This window comes from Panthera pardus, unplaced genomic scaffold, assembly GCF_024362965.1.
Source record: "Panthera pardus isolate Hobbes unplaced genomic scaffold, ASM2436296v1 HiC_scaffold_24, whole genome shotgun sequence".
NCBI classification, from domain to species: domain Eukaryota; kingdom Metazoa; phylum Chordata; class Mammalia; order Carnivora; family Felidae; genus Panthera; species Panthera pardus.
In genome coordinates this window covers 35,090,187-35,102,885 of record NW_026526810.1, presented here as the reverse complement: position 1 = coordinate 35,102,885, position 12,699 = coordinate 35,090,187, and the positions used below count along the sequence as shown (strand labels likewise).

At 43.9% G+C, this 12,699-nt stretch overlaps 1 protein-coding gene and 1 long non-coding RNA gene across 2 annotated transcripts in view; one reads left to right on the top strand and one right to left on the bottom strand.

Moving 5' to 3' along the window:
* The window catches only part of TLN2 (talin 2), a 438,961-nt gene that overhangs the window by 96,811 nt on the left and 329,451 nt on the right, over positions 1 to 12,699 (top strand). The window lies entirely within an intron of this gene.
* Positions 5,280 to 6,006, bottom strand: LOC109262895 (uncharacterized). The gene is made up of 2 exons (XR_002078002.2): positions 5,860 to 6,006; positions 5,280 to 5,637 (listed from the first exon to the last, which is right to left on the bottom strand). It is a non-coding gene; the product is annotated as an uncharacterized LOC109262895 (long non-coding RNA).

The window sequence follows — 12,699 nt, the reverse complement described above, 5'->3', positions numbered from 1 at the left end:
TGCAGAGATTTTCCGTTGACCAACTTTTTGTCCTTTCTTGGCATACAGGGTCATAGCTCTAGGTTTTGTGTTTATGTTTAACTCTAATAGGTCTTTTGGGTAAACAAAGTTAGAGACCACATTTATGGATTAGAAGACTTAATATGGTTAATATATCATGCCCCCCAAAGTGACCTAAAAGGTCAATGTAATGTAAATCAAAATCCCAAAAGCATATTTGAAAATGTTTACTAAGATACCAGCAAGTTGCTTCTAAAATTTACGTGGAAATGGAAAGAACACCAAGTAGCAAAAACCAGCAAGTTGCTTCTAAAATTTACTTGGAAATGGAAGGAACACCGAGTAGCAAAAACAATTTTAGAAACAGGACCTAGCTGTAGGGCTTCTGCTACCTCATTTCAAGGTTCATTATAAAGCAACAGAAATCAAGACAGTGTGGCATTGGTGTCAGGGCAGATGATATTATTATATTAATTATTGTGTTATTGTATTATGTATAATTCCAAAGCATATTAGATCCATTGAACATGCTAGAGAAGTCCAGAAATGGACCCACACATGTCAGGTGAACAGATTTTCATCAAACGGGCCACAGTAATTGGAGAATGAATCATCCTTTCAACGTGAGGCTACAACAATTGGGGTATCTGTATGGAAAAAAGGAACCTAGATCCTTAGGTTACAGGATATGAAAAAAATTAACTCCAGACAGATCATAGACCTAAAAACTCTGATAGTTCTATTTTTTTTAATATACTTTTGTAATGTTTATTTTTGAGAGAGAGAGAGAGACAGAGCATGAGAGGCGGAGGGGCGGAGAGAGAGAGGGAGACACAGAATCCAAAGCAGGCTCCAGGCTCTGAGCTGTCAGTGCAGAGCCCGACTTGGGGCTCAAACCCAGAAACTGTGAGATTATGACTTGAGCTGAAGTCAGACGCTTAACTGAGCCACCCAGGTGCCCCAAAACTCTGATAGTTCTTTGACACTGTTGTAATTGGCATAAGGGAGGAACCGTGCTAAGTGCAGAGAGGCTAACAAAGGAGGAAATGGTGTTTCCTTTGGTAACCCCCCCTCCCCGCCCCCACGCTTGACCATTGTTAATATGGTCCTCTTTTGGTTGGGTAATAACCTAACAAAACCAGAAAGCCATGTTTCTTAGTGGTACCTTTAGATTTTCTTTCTCCCACTTGTTCCTCTCTTCATCTTACTTTGTTAGCGAATCTGTCTTTAGCCTATGCACAATGCTCAGGAAAAGTTATCTTAAACAAACTTGTACTAAAATGTACTAGGAAATCCTGCCATTTAAACAATACTATGGTGTCATGTTAGTAAGCAAAGAATGCTTCTGTTCAGCCAGTTTTCTTCAGGCGGCTCTGTCCTAAGGTGGCGCCCACTGGAGCCCTCCTATCCTCTAACTGGGGTGTGGGGAGCATGGCTGGTGTGCAAGTCTTAGCTCTGAGTTTGTCTGGTGGCTGCAGGCTGCAGCATTTGGTGGACTTGTCAGGACTACAGTGTTGGCTCTGTCTTTGTGTACAAACCGTGTAGATAGATGGTAGCTGAAACTCTACGTCCGTGTCTTTCTTTCCACGTGCTCGGTTAAAGATGGCTTTGTGAATCAGTAAGGAGCAAAGTACGGAATTCACAACTGATGGGTGAGGAAGGTAAAAGAAGTTGTCCCCAAATGCAATCTGTGATGTGTGGTGGTGGGGCACCTGCCTCTGTGGGGCCGGGGAAGAGCGTGTGCTTTGGGTAGTCTGAACTTGGTTCTGAGGTTAACCAAAGGTCATTGAATGCCTTGAAGCCGATTACATGAGGGCTAAGTCAGTGACAGATCTAGTATCGTTATTTTTTTTAATCTTTTTTTTCTATTGAACACATATACAGAGAGCATTTACTTTTTGGCAGGCATAGTTCTAGATGTGGGGGAAAACTATCTGGAACGAGACCCGTGAAGATCTGGCCGTTGTGGAGGCCATGTTCCAGGAGTAAATGCTTCCTGGTACTTCCCTCATTTGTCTCTTGTTGGGAACACTAACCTCAATTCCAGCCAACTGTGATATCTCTGGGAGGAAAGGATCTCTGTGTTTTCTGAGATCATTTGTGTGTGTCGCAGCTTCTAAGAGTATGACAGCTTCTAAGAGATGATAAAGCATATCATCTAGTGGCAGGTTGCGAAAGGACTTAGGCTGCCCTCAAGGAAACTGGACATGTCACACCTTTTCTAAGAGTGGTGAGAGAAAAATGACCAGTCTCCCCAGGAGTGCTTTGTAAGTAGGAAATAGTCAGCAAATATATCTTGAGCAAATGGATGTCTGCATGGGATAATCACATGGATCCTTCTACAAACATCCCACTGGTACCCAGCTCTTCTGAATAACATTTTGAATTCCTAGGATGTGTGCTGACCCTAGGTAAGATGAGAGTCCTCCTGCCAGGAGGTGCTTTGATTACTTTCTGGAGTGTTCTTAATAAGCAAGCTCTCCTGCAGGTTGGGGGAGTCTTAAATTGGCAATGTGTTTGAAACTGGTCACATTGTCTCCTGAGTTCTCTCTGGGGTCTTGGATGCTTTCATATGGTAGAAATGGGCCTTACTCTGTAGTTCTAAATATCTTTATGGCTTAGAGTGACACCCTAGAGCCCCAGGTGACAATGGCCAATTCCATTCCCATTGTTGAGCAGAAAAACATCATTTGAAAGTCATGTGTGAGTAGAACGGCATTCAGAAAGGGTATTAATCTTCTTAGACATTATACCAGGGAAGCAGAATGCTTCTTCTTAAGCCTCCCCCAACTGTTGGCTTATGTATACATTTGTCATTTCAGCGTGTATGTAAGATGAATGAACTACAGATTATTTTTTGTACTTAATGATGACAAATTATTAAATGTTGTCACTTCTTTTTAGCTTAAAAACACTTGCTGAGCTGTGTGTAAGTGACTTAAGGGTTGGCAGGGAACTTAAAACCCAGTGTTTCCCAAAGACTGATGCATGGATTGGTTTAAAAGTCAACAGGAGAAAAAATATATTTTTCATTAAAATAAATCAGTTCAAAGATCTGCCTTTTATTTGAAAGATCTTGTCCTTCTTTTTAGGTTTTAAAATGGCTATTTTTTTTAAAACTTAATTTTGGACAGAAAGAGCAGGAGTGGGAGAGGGGCAGAAAGAGGTACAGAGAGAATCCCAAGCAGCCTCTGTGTTGTCTGTGTATAGACTGAGGTGGGACTCGATCCTATAAACTGAAATCATGACCTGAGCTGAAATCGAGTCATCTCCTTAAGTGAGCCACCCAGATGCTCCTAAAGTGGCTGTTTTTGTTTATTTATTTTATTATTATATTTATTTATTTTGATAGAAAGATCGCAAGTGGGGGAGGGCCAGAGGGAGAGGGAGACATAGAATCTGGAGCAGACTCCAGGCTCTGAGCTGTCAGCACAGAGCCTGACGTGGGCCTCGAACTCACGAACCATGAGATCACGACTGAGCTGAAGTCGGATTCTGAACTGGCATTGCCACCCCGGTACCCCTAAAGTGGCTGTTTTTAATGAAATGATGTTGCAAGGTGTTTTCCTTAGAGGAGGACATCAAAGCCCAAGTTACCTGTCAAACTAGTTTGGAAAAGAGTGGGGATTTTTTGCTATGGAACACCAAACTCTGGTAACCACTTACCTAGTTGAAAACAACATTTGATCTTGAAGCTGTCCTCTTATTACCAAATCCCCATCGAGTAGGGGTGGGTTGGTGTCAGGGCAGCCATATTAGATCCATGGGACAGGGTAGAGAAGTCCAGAAATAAACTCACACATGTAAGGTAAACAGATTTTTTATAGGGGTGTTGGCACTGGGAGCCCCTGCCCCAAATCTGGTCCTCCTTTCCCCAGCTATGATTAAGGTTGGAGAATTAGTGTTGTATGCAACTTTGATAATCCTAACAAGGGCAAATGCCTGGGAGCCAGAGCACAGGCGGGTGAGGAAATGGAGGGTGGGCTTTGGGTCAACTGTTTTGATTGCCATGGCTAAAGCAGAAATGCCCATGAGCTTGAGTTAGTGCCACGACTTAATTGCATGGCAATTAAATGCTAATATGGTTGATCAGAGGGACTGTGTAATTGAAGCATAATAAAATGTGGCATGCTCAGTAAGCAATTGAATTGTCTTCCCAAGGATTTAGCCTGCACCAGGCAGGAGAAGCACGATGTCTTTAACACGTTGTTTGCACAGTTTTGCCCTTTTGTGTTGTAAGGAAGATAGATAAGGTGTTTAATGAACCCAATCTCATAGTTATCATACCTGAAAACCAGATTCATAATTTTATATGAAAAATAAATTTTTTTAAGTTTATTTTTAAGAGCGAGAGCATGCACAAGCTGAGGATGGGCAGAGTGAAAGAGGGGTCAAGAGAGAGAGAGGGAGAGAGAGAGAATGAACCCCAAGCAGGCTCCATGCTGTCAGCGTGGAGGCTGATGTAGGGCTCAAACCCACAAGCCATGAGATCCTGACCTCAGCTGAAACCAAGACCTGGGTGCTTAACGGACTGTACTACCCAGGCACCCCAGAAAATAAATTTCTTGAAAAATCGAGGCGTTTGCGTGCCTCATTGCCCAAAAGGACGTGTGTGGGGTTGGTGAGGGCCTGGCTTGCAGAGCTGACTCCCACCTCTGTGCCTAGGACGCCCTCCCTCTATTCTGCCCTTCACTGCTTGGAGTTCCCTTGAGAGAGAGAATCCAGTGGCTTTGGATGCATTCTCCACTCCTGTTGTTTCCCAATCAAAAAAGGAAACCTGAAGGCTGGGGTTGGGTTAGGAACGTTAGTTTCAAGTTAATGCTGGATTTAAAAATCTAATTTTGTAAGGCGTGTGAAATAAACTTTTTAACAGAAAGGAAAAATTTTAAGGTTAGAACCTTCCCAATAGTCAGTACTTGATCAGGCTTTTTGATGTTGTCACCGGCTGCTTTAGTTAAGCAGTTTCCAAAATGAACTGGTAAGATGTGGTCCCAGTGCCCCAAATGGACTGTGGGACTGTCCCTGCTCATGATGGGTGCTGCCAGCTTTTCAGTGTCAGCCCTGGGGATCCACTAGAGCGTGCTCTCTGCTCAAGGGCCCTGGGAGTGGGTTCAGAAGTACCAGCCCTGCGAGGTAGTGGCCCACCCTCTGGGCACACATGGGGCACACAGCTTCAGGGTCAGTCAGACTTGGGTTGGCTTAGTGGTTTTGGGCCTTTGGGCAAGTCATTGTCTGAATTTGTTTTTCAAGCTGTAAAACAGGGACATGTTAATGCTCTCCTTATGCAAGAGTGAGATCTTTGAGGTAATGAGATGATCTAGAAAGGGGTATGTGATGTTTACACGTAGGTAACAGATAGATGTTGCCCGACACATCATAAGATACTAGTTCTTTGAGCTGGGCCCGGGACTTAGCCTGTCACTTAAGCTGTGACTTGTCATCTTTATAATCTGGAGTTCCACATGGAACTGTGTTCCTTTTCCTCCATTAATCCATGCTTGGTGCTGTTGGACTCACTCCAGGCTGATGGTTTGGTAGGGTGTCTTGCTTATTGCGGTGAAGTAGACCGTGAGCACCTGGTCACCAAGAAATGCCCTTTCTCTCTCCCACTGGATGCCTCCAGGCCCTTGAACAATTCTGAGAATCAATAAAATGTGTGTTATAGGCACGGAAGAAAACGACATCTAGAGAATCCTAGTACATGGCGTGAAGTGATATCATATGCTCTGCTTAAGTCTGGAAAAGGTAAGTGTGAAAGTTAAAGTGCACAGATTGACCTAGGGCTCCTTGGCCCCAGATAGTATTACACTGTTAAAGCACTCCGACAGTCCTTTCCTACGATATTGGTGGAAATCTTACTTTGTGCTGTCTTTGCTGCTTAGTGCCAGGCTTTTCCTTCTGTCCTTACTTAGGAGTGACGTCCAGCCACTGACCCCCTCCTTGTGGTTGTGCTCTGTCTAGATCACATGATGAGGCAGCTACAAGCAGCACTTGGTATCAGTGATCTGTGAACATGGTAAAAAATACGGGCACCTGAGGAGTCTCTTACTCAGCGTTTCATGTTGACACATGTTTCTAAGGGTAAGGGCTGATGAGAATATAGGAACTACCCTATATTTTGTCACACAAAAAAATCCAACACTGTACCCCAAAAGAGTTGGGCCGTGGCTCCAAACTGCTTGCTGGAGGCTTGTGAAAATTTCCTGGAATTCTTTTTCTCCCCCCCCCCCCCCCTTTTTTTTTGTTACCAATGCTTGGGTTTCACATTCCATCCCATAGTGCATTCTGTTTTACTGTGAAAATGATAGTCTTCTCAAATATTTTAAGAGGATGGACTTGACATGAAGAGGATGTCACACTGATCTTGTAACTCCCTTACCTGCCGTGCACCCCTATGCACCCCTGTGGGAACACCTCCCACTCTTGTCTGCCACTGACAGGAGGTTTTGTGGGAGGATGTAGCCATATTTGGTGGAGTTCACCCCTGAACATAAAGGATTAACCCCAATTTCACTGATGGATGGACCATTATGCAATTTCTAGAGATTAATGTATCCAACTGAGGATGAGGCAATTTGTCTTCAAACTGGTCTTTCGATCTAGGGTGGAATAAGCAACCCTATTTTCCTAGATTTCTTGAGTGAAAACAAGAAAATAGATCTTGAGATGGTCTCTTTTGGGATATCTTTCTGAGAAGCCACCATTTCTTTTTAAATTTTCTTAATGTTTGTTTATTTTTGAGAGCGAGTGAGATCATGAGCAGGGTAGGGGCAGAGAGAGAGAGAGGGAGACACGGAATCTGAAGCAGAGCCCAATGCAGGGCTCAAAGTCATAAACCGTGAATTCGTGACCTGAGCTGAACTCAATGGCCTAACTGACTGAGCCACCCAGGCACCCCTCCAAAGAATATGTATTTAAAAAAATTTTTTTAAATGTTTATTTTTGAGAGAGAGAGAGAGACAGACAAACACAGAATATGAAACAGGCTCCAGGCTCTGAGCTATCAGCACAGATCCCAACGTGGGGCTCAAATTCATGAGCCATGAGATCATGACCTCACCCCAAGTTGGAAGCATAACCGACTGAGCCACCCAGGTGCCCCCTGTGAAGCCACTGTCTTAAAGCCACAGTGACCCTGGTTGGTTTTGCACCATCTGTGCGGGGGTCTGATGTCCCTTCCTCTTTGTGGTGCCCTGGGTTTCAGTGTCTGGTCTCAGCTGATGCCTGAAGGAAGTGTCTGTCGTGGCTCACAACTGGAGGCTGAGAAGTACGTGGTTAGTACCCATTTCATGCATGACATGCCATATGGCTCCTTGAGGTCTCTGGATGGTTTGTGTCTGTCATGGCAGTGATCAGTCTTAGCCTTTCAATGGTCAAACGGCTAGATTTCTTTGAAAGAACTTCTAGGGTCCTCTGGCTGAGTATGTTCTGTCTCTTTTCTTTGAGCGGATCATTATCTGGGCATCTCTTGGTTCAGAAAAGGCTCTTCGTTGAAAAAAATACTGTTCTATGTTTAACCTTTGCTTTATTTTTGGCATACTGATCCTTAGTAGCATGATGACTTTTTCTAGAAAGCTAGAAAGTGTCATAGAAACCTAGATTGCTGTCGAGGCTTGTCAGGCCTAAATCAAGTCCTCTGCCTTTCCGGTCAAGATGTTTATTGATATACTTAGATATAGAGGGTAATTGCTCAGAGACACGACTGCCTTTCGGACTTGGTATTTTTCTTCTAAAGGGTGACTTTCAAAGTTCTGTAATTGTATTAGCTTGGTAGACGTAGAACCAACTATTGCTAATTCTTGGGTTTGGTAATTCTAGGAGGGTTTGTTACCCCATATTTACTGAGCACCAGTTTCACACGGCACTTCTGGGCCCTATTTGCACTGGACACTTGCATGAAGGTAAATAAAATTGGGAGGTATTGGTTGATGTGTAATTTGTCCACAGTAGCTCAATTTCTCGGAAGGAGACCCCATCCTGCCAAAATCTTCTGTACTGCATTTTAGGTTTGGGTAAGGGTGTTGAGGAAAAGGCGCTCTTTGGACATTTGAAGATCTGTATTGCTGTTCTCTTCGGTATGGATTGGTAACATCTGTTTTGTGCATCTAACCTGCAGAATTGAACACTTGGTCTTTCTTAAACCTTCCTCTTCCTCATTTTGAGGCCCTTTATTATGGACGGAATGTTTATGTGCTCCCCCACTCTCATACATATTTTGAAACCCTTAACCCCAGTGTGATGGTATTAGGAGGTGAGGCCTTTGGGATGTGATTAGGTCATGAGGGTGGAGCCCTCAGGAATGGGATTAGTGCCCAATAAAGGCACTTACAAAAGTCTGAGAAAATTGTCTCACCCTTCAGCCGTGTTGAGGACACAGCAGGAAGACCATTATCTATGAATCAGGTAGCCGAACCAGACCCCAAGTCAGCTGGTACTTTGGTCTTGGACTACCAACCTCTAGAACTGAGATAAATTTCTGTGGACTTATATGCCACCCAGTGTATTTTGTTTTAAAAATTTTAATGTTTATTTTTGAGACAGAGACAATATGAGCTGGGGAGGGGCATAGAGAGAGGGAGACATAGAATCCGAAGCAGGCTCCAGGCCCTGAGCTGTCAGCACAGAGCCTGCTGCGGGGTTTGAACTCAGGGACTGTGAGATCAGGACCTGAGCTCAAGTTGGTTGCTTAACCAACTGAGCCCCCAGGTGCCCCAGAGTTAGTAGCTCAAGTTGAGTAAGATGGCCTCTGAGACTCTTGGTTCCCAAAGGGATGACATCTAAAGCCTGTTGGCTGCCAGAGTCCTTGTCCACAAGAATGACCTCCTATTCCTGCCTCCTCTCCCTGTACCACCCCCTGTGCAGTCCAGTCAAACTTCCCTTCTACTCCATAGACCTTGGTCCTTTGCCAGGTTTTCCCTTTGCCTGCTGTGCTTGTCCACCTATTACTAGGTATAAGTGTGTACTTTGTCCCTCAAAGCCCAGCTTCTATGATTCTTCCTTTGAGGAGAGTGTTCTGGTCCACTTAGTACCTGCATTTCAGGTAGGCAATTGTATCTTCCTTGCTTGAGCTTCTATGACTTGTTCTCTCACCACAGTGCTGGTGTCTTTTTGCTTGGTCACAGAGCTCTATGCTCTGTTCCAAGTGGTGGATTTGCTTTATCTCTGGGGAGGGAGGGCATCCGGTAGTCACAGAGACCTGGATTTACTTCTCCCAACCCTGAGCTCTGCCCTCGGACAAGTCCGTCAGCATTCCAGTTCCCCGTCAGTGAAATGGCCCATTGCTCTTGCCTTACAGGGGAATCGTAAGACACGTAAGGGGTCCGGTGGAGTGTTGGTAACATGGGAAGCACATGATAAGTGCTGGTTCTTTGCTTAGTGCCCAGTCTCAGTAGGGTGTGCAAGAAGATCTGTGAGCTAGGCGCTCAGTAAATACGGACTAGCAAACCCTCCTGGAGCCTGGATGGTACTGTGCAGTTAGAGATGAGAGGGGCGTAGAAGCCTGTAGCCCAGGCTGTTGACGCTACCTCTGACTGGCTCTAGTTCATGGATTTTTGTCTTTACTAAGAGCAGGGAATGGTCCAGATCTCTTACTAACTCGCCCCACCACTGAGGTAAAAGAAAGACTGACAGACAACTCCTTCTTAAGGAGTGGGCAGAAATTCCCATTTCAGCGTTCCTGTAATTTGGAGCGCATACCTTTCCACTTTTTTGTTGAGTCTATATGCACAGCACACGCAATGACTTGCCCCTTTTCCTCTTGTCACAAAACTCCTGAAGGCTATTAGCCTAATAGGCACATAGCTCCAACTGTTTCTCTGTTCTTCTCAGTAGTTCATTTCCCAGAGGCTCTTTTTGAGAGCCAAAGTTTTGAATAGACGATGAATGAGGTTTTGCCTGATTGCATTATGTTGGTAGTGTTATGAAAAAAAAACAAAAACTAAAACTTCATGCATTGTGTCAGTGAAATCTAATTCTGTTAAATAAGGTCAAATGTGTGACACCTTCCAGAAAGCTCCCCAGGGGTCTCCCTTGAAAATTATGTATGATATGTTGGGAACAAAGTTTTAATGTGACCTCTGTTTGCCTCGAAGATCTTTCAGAACTTGTATTAGACGAAGTTCTTTAAGAATGGTAGCTCATTCAGGGGCGCCTGGGTGGCTCAGTTGGGTGGGCGTCCAACTTTGGCTCAGGTCGTCATCTCACGGTTCATGGGTTTGAGCCCCCGTGTCAAGCTCCGTGCTGACAGCTCAGAGCCTGGAGCCTGCTTGGGAATCTGTGTCTCCCTCTCTGCCCCTCCCCAGCTCAAGTCTATCTGTCTCTCAAAAACAAATAAACATTAAAAAAAAATTGAAAAAAAAGAGTGGTAACTCATTGAGTAGTTACTAGCAGGTAAATGCAGCCTGATGTTCATGTACTGTTGAAGAGGTTATAGCAGTTCCTGGGTACCACATTTGGCAGAAGATGACCAATTGTACGGGTTGGGTGTATCCTCTCAAATCAGGGAAATAAATTCTGTGTCGTGTTGTGATCATAGTTGAAGTGTTAAAAGCGTGGAGAGTTCTACATTGCATTTAATCTCTCAGCAGCCATTAGAGTGAGTATTCAACGGGTATCGTCACTAAGTAACTGGCAGAGCTACTGGGAAGTGTTAGTCAGTTGCATCTTTATCCTGAGCGGAATTACTAAACCCGGGAGGCACAAACTTCACCTAAAGAAAGTGAACCAGCAACATGTATTTTTCTTACATGCGACATTTACACCAAGGAGAGCAGAAAGGTAAGTTGGGAACACTGTGCAGGGAGGAGCTGGTGTGGTGCTGAGGTTCAGATCTGCCATGTAAGAGCACATGTGACTTTGAACTCCCCACCCACTTGCTGCGTCCTCTGTCAAAGGATAGCTGCAGAGCGCAGGGTCTGAGGCCCGTTCTAAGGCCAAGATTTTTATCCAAGTTCTCTGATTTTTTTCATCTTGTGCTTACATCCATATGGTAGACGGCTGTCCCTAGCCTTCTGCCTCCAACCAATGTAATTTTAATTCCTGATAAAAAGAAATTGATTGATTTCCTAATAAAAGGAAATTTAATTGCTGGTAAAAGCAATTAGTTACCTGTTGCTGATTTGAGTTCAGCGCTGTCTATGAGATTCATCTATGTCTCTGTTACTATCAACAGTTGGTTCGTCTTTATTACACGAGAGTAACCTACTGTGTGAATATATCGTGATTGATCCATTTTACTGCCAGTAGAAATGGTTGTGGTTTCCAGATTTTGACGATGCTGAAGAAACAGTGATATGTAGTCTTGCTGCCGAATTTGTTTTTTCCCCTTTTCTTTAAGAGAGAAATACTTCAGGTCCTACTTGTCCAATTTAGTAAGCTTTCTGATGATTAGTTTCACTTAAGGAAGGGATGTGAGAGGTTTGCAAGGTTGTTAATTACGAAGAAGTTATCCTTAGGCTTAACTGTGTAGAACATGCTACTGATGACTGAGTGATTACAGAGAAAACACCCATATGGTTTATGCTTTTTAATTTTATCTTCATTGTAACTGCCCTGTATACATGTTTGTGTTCTTATGTCAGACTCCTGTGAGTGATTTTTTTTTGGTGGTGGATAGATCGTAAAATAGAAGTAAATCCAGCACTGGGTCTCCTGCATGGCTCATTTGAGCATCCAACTTCAGTTCAGGTCGTGATCTCGTGGCTCATGAGTTTGAGCCCCGCGTCGGGCTCTGTGCTGACAGCTCAGAGCCTCAAGTCTGCCTTGGATTCTGTGTCTCCCTCTCTCTGTCTGTCCCCGACTCAAGCTCTATCTCTCTCAAAAATAAACATTAAAAAAAAAGAAAAAAAGTAAATCCACAACATACCTGACATACCTCCTTTAGGCACTGTTTGCCTTTTCTTTATACATCTTGGTTTTGCCTTACACCAGCTACACTTGTAACATGTCCCTCCCATGCAGTGCCATACTGAAACCCATGCTTGTCAGCTCCCTTTTCAACTATGTCCTGAGTAGGGGGAAAGGAAGCTCTGCTATGACAGAACCATGGCCCAGAGGTCACCAACAGTGGGACAGAAGAATCCCCAAACTGAAGACAAGAAAATTCCACTGTGCCTTCTTGGTTATCTCGTCCAGCCATCTCATTTTGCAGATGGCGACACAGGTTTTAGAGAAGTAAAATGACTTGTCTAAGTAGGACCATGTCTTCCTTGGTTCTGGTTGCAGCTTGACTTCTCTTACTGACTGACAGGGTAAGGCAGTATTCAAAGAGGGCTGAAAAAATGGGGGTGCTCACAATTGATTTATGGTGTTGGGAAATAAGAGCTGATGTTTTCATTTTTTTGTCCTGCTGTAAAATCTATTCTGTTTAATTAAGTTGTTCATTTTAATTCCAGTAGAGTTAACATCCAGTGTTAGTTTCAGGTGTACAATGTAGGGATTCCACAGTCCTGTACGTGACTCAGGCTTATCATGTTAAGTGCATTCTTTTTTTTTTTTTAATTTTTTTTTAATGTTTTTATTTTTGAGAGAGAGACAGCATGAGTGGAGGGGAGGGGTAGAGAGAGAAGGAGACACACAATCTGAAGCAGGCTCCAGGCTTCAAGCTTCCAGCGGGGCTTGAACTCGTGAACTGTGAGAATGATAAGTGTACTCTTAATCCCCTTCATCTATTTCACCCATCCCCCACCCACCTGTCCTCTG